The sequence below is a fragment of the Physeter macrocephalus genome, chromosome 15 (genome assembly GCF_002837175.3).
Source record: "Physeter macrocephalus isolate SW-GA chromosome 15, ASM283717v5, whole genome shotgun sequence".
Taxonomy (NCBI): domain Eukaryota; kingdom Metazoa; phylum Chordata; class Mammalia; order Artiodactyla; family Physeteridae; genus Physeter; species Physeter macrocephalus.
This window is the reverse complement of record NC_041228.1, coordinates 54,946,303-54,956,173: the sequence shown is the minus strand read 5'-3', so window position 1 is coordinate 54,956,173 and position 9,871 is coordinate 54,946,303.

Here is a 9,871-nt window from a genome sequence, read left to right as displayed (position 1 = left end):
TTTTTTGTTTTTAATTCATTAATATAAATTTATTGACAATTTCCATACTACATTTATCCTCACATTTCTTTAATAAAGTCTTCCTGAATTTCTCTAGTGTATAATTATATAAATATTTTATAATTATATAATGGATTGCTAGTTACTGTTGACTTATATTTTAGCTAAGTGTACATATACTTTGTTTTATTTTAATGTGTAAATTGAGCCTTTAACTTATTTCATCTACTCTCAATGTGTGGTTTCAAAACCAAGATTTTAGTAGATTCTAAACATGAAATAGGAAAATTTCCTTTTTTCTACTTTTATTATAAAGTATATAAAATAGAGATTTTATGGGTTTTGAAATTTTGAACAAAGTGATTCCTAAATCTGCCTAGTGTGGGGATTTTTAAGAAAGTTTAACTTGTATTTAAATATCACTAATTATTATTGTTTTAATCAAAATTGTGTCATATTATTATGACAGTTAATATCTTTTCCAGAAATGTGTGTATTTTACCAGGTTTTATAATTTATCAATGTAGAGTGACATAAAATAATTATCCTTCAGATGCATATTTTCCTTGCTATTTTCCCTTTGTCATTCTATATTTTGTTTGTTTCCACAACCTCTTAATTTTTTTCTGTCTTGTCATAAAACATCCTTACTAAAACATTCAAAAAACATCTTTTATTTAATCCTGCTCCATCTTTTGTTTGCTTGCTTTAGACTTCTTTGATTTCTGGTCTTATTTTTTTATTGTCTATTGGGTTTTGTGTCATTTAATCAAAATCTCCTCTCTTTGTCTAAATTTTTAAGTAAAATATTTGTCTTATTTCTGCTTTTTTATTTTCTGGGATATGGGACAAATAGTAGCTTCTCATCTGGGAGAGAGATATTCTATCTTTTCTGCCATATTATTAGAGCTTTTTAAAAAATATGTCTTTACTTACGATATCATAACTTACCTATTGTTAGCTCTGAAGTAAACACATTTAATGAAATATAAATAGTTGATTAAGTGAAAAACTAAGCAGAGAGATGGACCTTGGATAAATGATTAAAGATCATATATCCTCCCCATTGTCTGGTAATGGAATTTAAAATAAACTTATTTTTGTGTGTGTGGTGGCTTTTAAAATAGTGCTTGCTTATTTTTAATAAATCTGCCATCCAGACATGACATCTAATTCCCAACTTGTGAGTCTGGGTTGTATGTTTGTCTCGCAACTAATAGAATGCAGCATTAGTACAGTGAGTGACTGAAGTTCTATGAGAAAAATACAGGAACTTTTCATTTGGTACTCTTCAGATTCTCACTCTGGTGAAATCCAGTCCTCTAGTAAAAACTTTGATTACCCTAAAACCATTAAGTTGTAAAGTCCACATAATAAAGCTTCAATTAACATTCTCCGATGATCTCAGCCTTCCAGCCTTCCTTTCCAAACACTAAACATGTGAGTGATGATGTTGAATTTGACCAGTGCATCTGTCAGTTAAGTACCAGACAAGTCCATGAAGATAAAAAGAAGCACCTAGCTGAGCTCTGTCCATATTCCTGACAAACAGAATCCATGAGTTAAAATTAAATGGTTGTTTTTTAAACCATTGAGTTTTGGAATAGTTTATTATTCAGCAATAGATACACTGAAACATAACCTGTTACTGGGAATGGCACAATAAAAACTTAAAATATGTGACATTGGCTTCGGGCCTGAGCAGTGAGCAGAAGATTGAAGGGCTTTCAGGAGAATTTTAGAAGAAGTCTCATTGTTCTCAAGGTATCTTTTGGTAAAAGTTTAACAGAAGGTTAAAAAAAAAAAAAGCAATTAATTGGAAGCTGAAGGAAACGAAACAGTGTTACACAGTGGAAGAAAATTTAACATTTTCACCTTTGGTAACATGAAAAATAGAAAACGTACCTAATGAACAGATGGATCTGACTGAGGATATTTCCAAGCAGTATGCAGAAAGTTTCATTAGTTTCTTTGGATGAGCTTCATAAGCTACACATAGAGATGTGCTAAAGGGAGTTATGTAGCTATCCAGCAGAATGCAAAGTGTTTAGTTCTATAACTATCACTCTAGCATAGATTTCAAAAATTTGATATTTTATTTTTAAAAATTTTCATTGAATGAAAATATTTTCTAATATCCTTTGTGATTTTTTTACCTATTATATAAATTTGTTTTAAAAATGTACAATATTTGAGGATTTTGCCAAATATCTATATATTATTAATTCCAAATTTAATTTAATTTTGTCTGAGAGTGTGTTTTGCATGATTTCAATTATTTTGAATTTATTGAGAATCATTTTAAGGTACTGAAGATGTTCTATCTTGTAGAATATTCCTTCTACACTTAAAAATAAATGTGTATTTTAGTGGTTTAGGGTGGAGTTATCTATAATTATCAGTTGGGTCAGGTTGCTTGACAGTTTTTTGTTTTTTTGTTTTTTTTCATTAATTGTATATCCTGACTGAATTTTTCAGTGAGAAATTTTAATCTATTGAGAGAGAAGTGTTGAAATCTCCAATTATAATAGGGATAAGTTTATTTCTCCTTTAAGTCTCATTTTTTCTTTAGATTATATGAAGCTCTATTATTATTAGGTACATACAAATTTAGGTTTGTTTATTGGAACTGAACTAGTTCCAATAACATTAAATGTTTGAATCCACCTGCACCTATATTTTGCTAAGAATAAACTTAGTTATTTTAAACTGCAAAAAAAAAAGAGATATAAATTGACTCCCTTTATCACTATGAAAACTACTGCTGTATACCTGAAATATTCCTTGTTTTCAAATCTAATTTGCCTAATATTAATATTGTCATTCCAATTTGTGTATGTGTAATGTGTGCATTGTGTGTCTTTTCCATTCTTTTGCATTTAACACACAAATTTCTTTATATTTAAATTAGTTTCTTGTAAACAACACATAGCTGACATCTGTCTTTTAATTGAATGATTTGAAATTTTTACATTTATGCACTATATTTACCAATGGGGTAAGTTTTTTTTTGTTTGTTTTTTTTGTTTTTTTTGTGGTACACGGGCCTCTCACTGCTGTGGCCTCTCCCGCCACGGAGCACAGGCTCTGGACGTGCAGGCACAGTGGCCATGGCTCACGGGCCCAGCCGCTCCATGGCATGAGGGATTCCCCCGGACCGGGGCACGAACCCGCGTCCCCTGCATCGGCAGGCGGACCCCCAACCACTGCGCCACCAGGGAAGCCCGATGGGGTAAGTTCAACATTGCATATTTTCTAGTTGTTTTCTCTGTGTCCTATATGTTCTCAGCACTTTTTTTTTCTCTTATCCTTCCTCCTTTTTTTGTCTTTAATGTTTATTTTTATTTCTACTCCTGTCTTATTAGCTAGATTGCATTGTTTTATATTTTTAGTGTTTTTGTTTTGTTTGTTTATGAGCTGGGAGTTTTAAAATTTCTAGCAGGTTGGGGGCCATGAGAGTTGGTTCTCAAACTTCAGAATGCCTAAGAATCACCTGGCTGCTTGTTAGAAATGCAGATTCCTAGTGTTAAATTCTGAGGATTATTTAATCTACCCTCTATTTTATGCAGAAATGGGGCAGGGAAGGCACAATACCAAGCCAAGTACCCAAAGACACAAGCTGATCAGCAGAGTGAGGATTAGAATCCAGGTATGAGTCACCATAGAATCTAGGTGTCCTTTACACTGCCTCTCAGTTCACTTATGGCAGAAATGAACAGCCAGATGAAGTCCAGAAGGGTCCCAGCAAAGCAAACTCTGTTTCTGTGGAGTTGCGGTATTACACTCTCCCCAGATATGGCTATGCTCACCAACTTGAAAGCTCCCTGAACTTTGTTTTTTAGGTGTCTTTATCAAGAATCCATTATTAAATTTACTATATAAATATTTTTTTTTACTGATCATTTATTTTTAAATTGTACAATTTCAATTACAACTAAAAAACTTGCAAGAATATCCTTCCTTTATTCCCCTTCCATCCTTCATGTTATTGTTGTTACATATTTCACTTTTTAAAATGTTGAAAACACATTATACTTGATTATTTTTTCTACTTTAAACATTCAGTTTCATTTTACAGAGATTACAAAAGATTAAATACATATTTCACATTTTCCCTCAAATTTAGCATTGCTACTGTTCATCATTCTTTTCTGTAGGTTCATTTGTTTTTTTGGTAACATTTTCTAATTTCCTAAAAAACTTATTTAACATTTTTCATAATGTAGGTTCATATACCCCAGGACTTAACTTAGATGAAAAGATTCTGGACTTTGAGCTGATGCTGAAGTTGAATGAGACTTTAAGGACCTGTGGAGGAAGTGAGGGTATTTTACATCTGGAATCAAAGTAAATCATTGATTGTCAGAAGGTGACTTATGATAAGCAGGCTCTAAAAGGGCTCCCAAACTTTTCTACCTTCTGATATTTATGTCCTAATGTAACACCTCCTCCTTTAAGGGTTTGACTTAGAGAATCACATGTTTTAAATAGAATATAGCAAATGAAATGAGATGTGTCTTCTGAGAATGAGTTAACAAAAAACTGTGATTTTGATATTTCCTTATCTCTCTATCTCAGAGCTCTTGCTATGGTGGAAACAAGATGCCATGTTGTGAGCAGCTCTGATGAACGTCCAGTGAGTACCTGAAGGGCTTCCAGGAGCTCTCTGAATGAATTTGGAAGTGAGCTCCTAAAGTCTATCAACAGCCACGTGAAGAAACTTGGAAGTGGATTTTTGAGGCCTTCCAAGAACCATGCATGAGCTGGTAAGTAGATTGGTCCCCATAGAACCTTGAGACAACTGAAGCTTCAGATACTGCCTTGGTTGCAGTCTTGTGAGAGCCTCTTGGTCAGTGGCACCCAGCTAAGATATGCCCAGATGACTGATCCACAGAATCTGTGAGATTAAAAACAAAATGTTATTTTAAGCCACTATGTTCTAGATAATTTGTTACATGACAATAAATAACAAAAACACAGATTATCTCCCTTAAATTTTATGATAGGATTTATTCAAGATGATGCAGAAATTGACTGAATACTCAAGACTAAAGACAAAAATAATGGTAGACATATATTTTATTCTAGTTGGTAATTTGTTTTTCACAAAGGTATGAATTAAAAATTCAAAAAACATTTTTGGAGAAAGAAGAAGAATAAGGAGGAGGAGAATAAGGAAGGTGTATAGGCTAGAATGTCACTTAGAATGACAGTGGTGCTGGAATGGAAGAGGTATCAATATGCACTCATGGTTTTAAAATATAAACACAAAAAATTAGAATCATAAATAAGTATAGATATGTGTGCAAGCATGAGGTACATGTGTGTATTCTCTAAGCAGAAGCAGTGATACCACAGTAGCAATGAGCACACTTACCACCAATAATATATTTCCTACATACAATTCTCTAATAAAAAGAACTAAGTTTCCTTGGAGAACTGATCAATTCTAATCCTGAACAGGGAAAATACAAAGTGAACTTGAGGAATTTGTGGTACCAGAAGATAAGTGGGCATATGAAAAAATATATGCACCCCAGAGTTACCAAGGTTCAAAACTGGAATAACTTGAGCAAAAAATAACTATAATGTTGGATTTTAACCCTTCAAATAAAATAAACATTGTGAGCCTATACTGAAATCAATCAATCAATCGATCAATTGATCAATAAATAAGAAGTAACAGGTCTTCCTTATGGAAGAATTACACTTAATAAATATAAATGGAGTGAGGGAAATAGAAAATAACTCATTCTACCACAGTCAAAATTGCTGCCGGCAACACCTTTCAATGGATGCTGAAATGAGTAGGTGAAATTCTAAACTGAAACAGAATATTTGCATAGTTTCAAATAATTTTCTCAAAATATGTAGTAATTATAATGATAAGAATAGTAAGATCATTCTTAACTGAGATAGGTAGTTCTGACAGCCACCATTAAAAGCCAAATGATCAAGGTTAGCATCATCAGTACCACAAATAGACGTCATACATTCCCAAATACAATGTTCTGAGAAGAGTATATAACCTCTTTACCATCCTTTCCAACAATGCATTACCTCAATATAATTTTGAGAAAAACATTAGGCTAACCAAAATGGAAGAGAATTATGAAAAATTATAAAATATAACTGACCAGTACTCTTCAAAATTTTAAAGACTAAAGAAGTGTTTCTGATTAGTTGGGTCTAGGGACACATGACAACTAAGAACAATGTGGAACCCTGGGTTGGATCACAGAACAGGAAAAAAAAAATTAATGAGAAAAATCACTGAAGTTTGATCAAGTTTGTGTATTAGTAAATAGCATTGTGCCAATGGTAATTTCTTACATTTTATAAATGTTTTATTGTTATATAAGATGTTAATCTAAGCAGAAGATAGGAGACAAGCCTATATAAACTCTCTGCACTGTTTTACACCTTCTCTATAAATTCAAAATTATCCCAAACTTAAAAAGAAATAGTTAAAATGCAGCAATAACTAAGCGAAAATAACTCCCCAAAAGCTTTAACAACTACAAAACATTCTTCAGAGCTGCCCTTTATTTATCCAAAGTTTTCTAACAAAAAATGAAAGCTTTGTAAAAGGGAATAAACTGATTCTTTGGGGAATATAAATTAAAATGAAGAGATTTGCAAACTTTTTTTGGCTGCTATAGAAAACCTGTTGCAGTATAATTAACTAGAATAGTGCAGATTATTAATAAGGAAGGTGGCAAACAGACTCAAGGACTTTCAGGTGTAAGTATGATAGATACACAGAAGAGTCATTGTGTCAATTGAAATTACTTTAGCATGGGTATGCAGAACAGATTCTAGTGATTCTTTTATAAGGATATTTGACAGATGGTCTCATAGTGCATGTGTGTTAGTGCACAAGATTCTGTTAATAGAACAATAGTGCTGACAGCCGACATGTTCCGGAGACATAATGGTCCATCATATCAATGATCAGTGACCTTAAAGGCCATAAATACACTGTAACTGTCTTTTGAGTCAAGGATCTGCAAGCTAAAGGGTGCCCAAGCACCATAACTTGCAGTGGTACAGTCTCTAACTATGACTCTATGTGATGGGCTGTGACTGATGAGAATGAGCTGTCATCGTCTACTGGATCAGTAATCGGCATTGTTAAAATTCATAGGAGCTGTACAGCAAAATCCTCCATACCTGCCAATAAAGGAAAAATGCACATTTTGTCCTTCATTTATCCAAGTTAATTTCAAGAAATGTCAACCACCAGGTCTTGAAACACTGTTATGAAACTTTATCAGTAACGTCTGCATTAAAGGAGGAAAAAAATAGAAACTCTTTATGTTGTGAAAAATCTTTCTTGCTTACTTGGATCATTTTCATAATATTTTATCATGCTAAGCTTGGCAGTTTCCAGAATAGTACTTTCCATTTCCTGTCAAAATATGCACATTATCCTTTTATTTGCACATTCAGTTATAAAAATGGAAGAATAACTGTTAATCTTATTGAACAACAAACATCGACTTTTGTCTCAATTATTTGCTTATCTTTAATACCTAGAAAATCACCTCAGACTTGTCTTTCTATTTTCATACCAAAATATAGGTTTTTCTCATGGGTATGCTAACATTATTTCAGAATGTTATTTCATTTGTTATACTCATTATTGAATTTTTTCCCAGAGTTAACTGGAAGGACCTAAAAGCATGTGAGTTTGGTGAAATAAAATTAGTGTAAGCCATTGTATTGAACTCCAAATATTTATACATATACACACACCCATGCATACACACACCTGTGGTGAGTAGTCATGGAAAAAAAGGAATGATACTTTCAGGAACTCTGAGATTAGCTGTCAAAGTGATCCTAAGAAAGAGGCATTGTGAAGTATCTGAATCTTGACTGAATGTATTTAAAAGAAATACTCATTTTCTTCTCTAATGGGCTCTTTAAATTGAATTATCCAAAAATCACTGTAACTTACTGATACCATAAAAATATGTGAAGTGGTGGCACCTGTAAATACATATATGAAAACGAATAGATAAAATAATAGAATAGGCAATAACATAAAAACTAGGCAGGGAACAAAGTAGCTAGGATGTATGAAAATGATTGCAAAGTAAAAATGAGAGAAAAAATGATTTATTTTTAATGCAGTATTGCATTAAATAATTAATTTTTATGGAAGGAAAAATTACTTTCATTAGCTTACCCTTCTAAATGATTTAATATAACATCATCATGTCAAAAGTCTGCTTTTAGTAATATGGTAAAGCCATTTGACCACCACACCCTGATAAATAATTTAATGATACATACCTAAAAATATGTGCTGTGCATGCTAAATTAGATGTTAAAAGTTCAAGACATTTTTCAAGTCAATAGTACACAAACTGCTTCTTCTATTCTGAAAAATATGTAGGAAAATATCAAACATTTGTCAATATAACAAATACAAATGGCTTTTAAGTCATTGGAAAATACAAAAGAGAATTTAAAAATAAGAATTATACCATACAATATATTATCTTTAAGGATATAAACTATTTTAACTTGGTGTAATAAAAAGAACACTGGATTCAGAATCAGGGAACTGGATTTGAATGCCAACTCTAATAATTATTAACTAAATGTAAAGAGTATTAATTTGTTCTTTTAACATATGTGTCTTTTCCTAGAGTAGAATTAAATTGTTTGTGAACACACATCCACTATACAAGACCTTACTAATATAAAACACTATTATTCTCAATGAATTATTTTTTATTTACATAAAGTATAATTTAAACTCTGGCATGTACAGCTCTGTTGGTTTCAGCAAAAACATAGAGTCACATATCTACCACCACTGCCTGGATACAGAACAGTCTCATCAACTCAAATATTCCCTTGTTCTGTCCCTTTGTAGACAACCTTTGTCCCTACTTCTAGTCCCTGCTAACCGATAACCTGTTTCCATTTTATTGTTTGCTTTCCAAGATGTCATGTAGATGTAATCAAACAATGTTAATTCTATATAGATGGAATCAAATATTTTGAGTCCGTCTTCTTCCACTTAGGAAAATGCGTCCATGATCCGCATGTTTTTTCTTGAATCAATAGTTTGTTCCTGTTTATTGCTCTTGTGTAATGCTTGTTCCTGTGTGTTCCAAGTCTTCCATAACATGTATATACCGTTTTGTTTATGAGTTTGTTTATCCATTCATTTGTTCAACAATGCCTGGGCTGTTTTCAGTACTGGTTGATTATAATTAAATATGCCATGAACATTAACATATAGATTTTGTGTAAATGTAAGTTTTTATTTATTTGGGATAAATATCTAGGCATGTGATAGTTTTATCATGTACATGTTTAATTTATAAGAAATTGTTAAGCAACTATATGCCAATAAAATGGACAACCTGGAAGAAATGGACAAATTCTTAGAAAAGCACAAGCTTCTGAAACTGAACCAGGAAGAAATAGAAAATATAAACTGACCAATCACAAGCACTGAAATTAAGACTGTGATTAAAAATCTTCCAACAAACAAAAGCTCAGGAGTAGATGGCTTCACAGGCGAATTCTATCAAACATTTAGAGAAGAGCTAACACCTATCCTTTTCAAACTCTTCAAAAATATAGCAGAGGGAGGAACACTCCCAAACTCATTTGATGAGGCCGCCATCACCTTGATACCAAAACCAGACAAAGATGTCACAAAGAAAGAAAACTACAGGCCAATATCACTGATGAACATAGATGCAAAAATCCTCAACAAAATACTAGCAAACAGAATCCAACAGCACATTAAAAGGATCATACACCTTGATCAAGTGGGGTTTATCCCAGGAATGAAAGGATTCTTCAATGTACGTAAATTAATCAATGTGATACACCATATTAA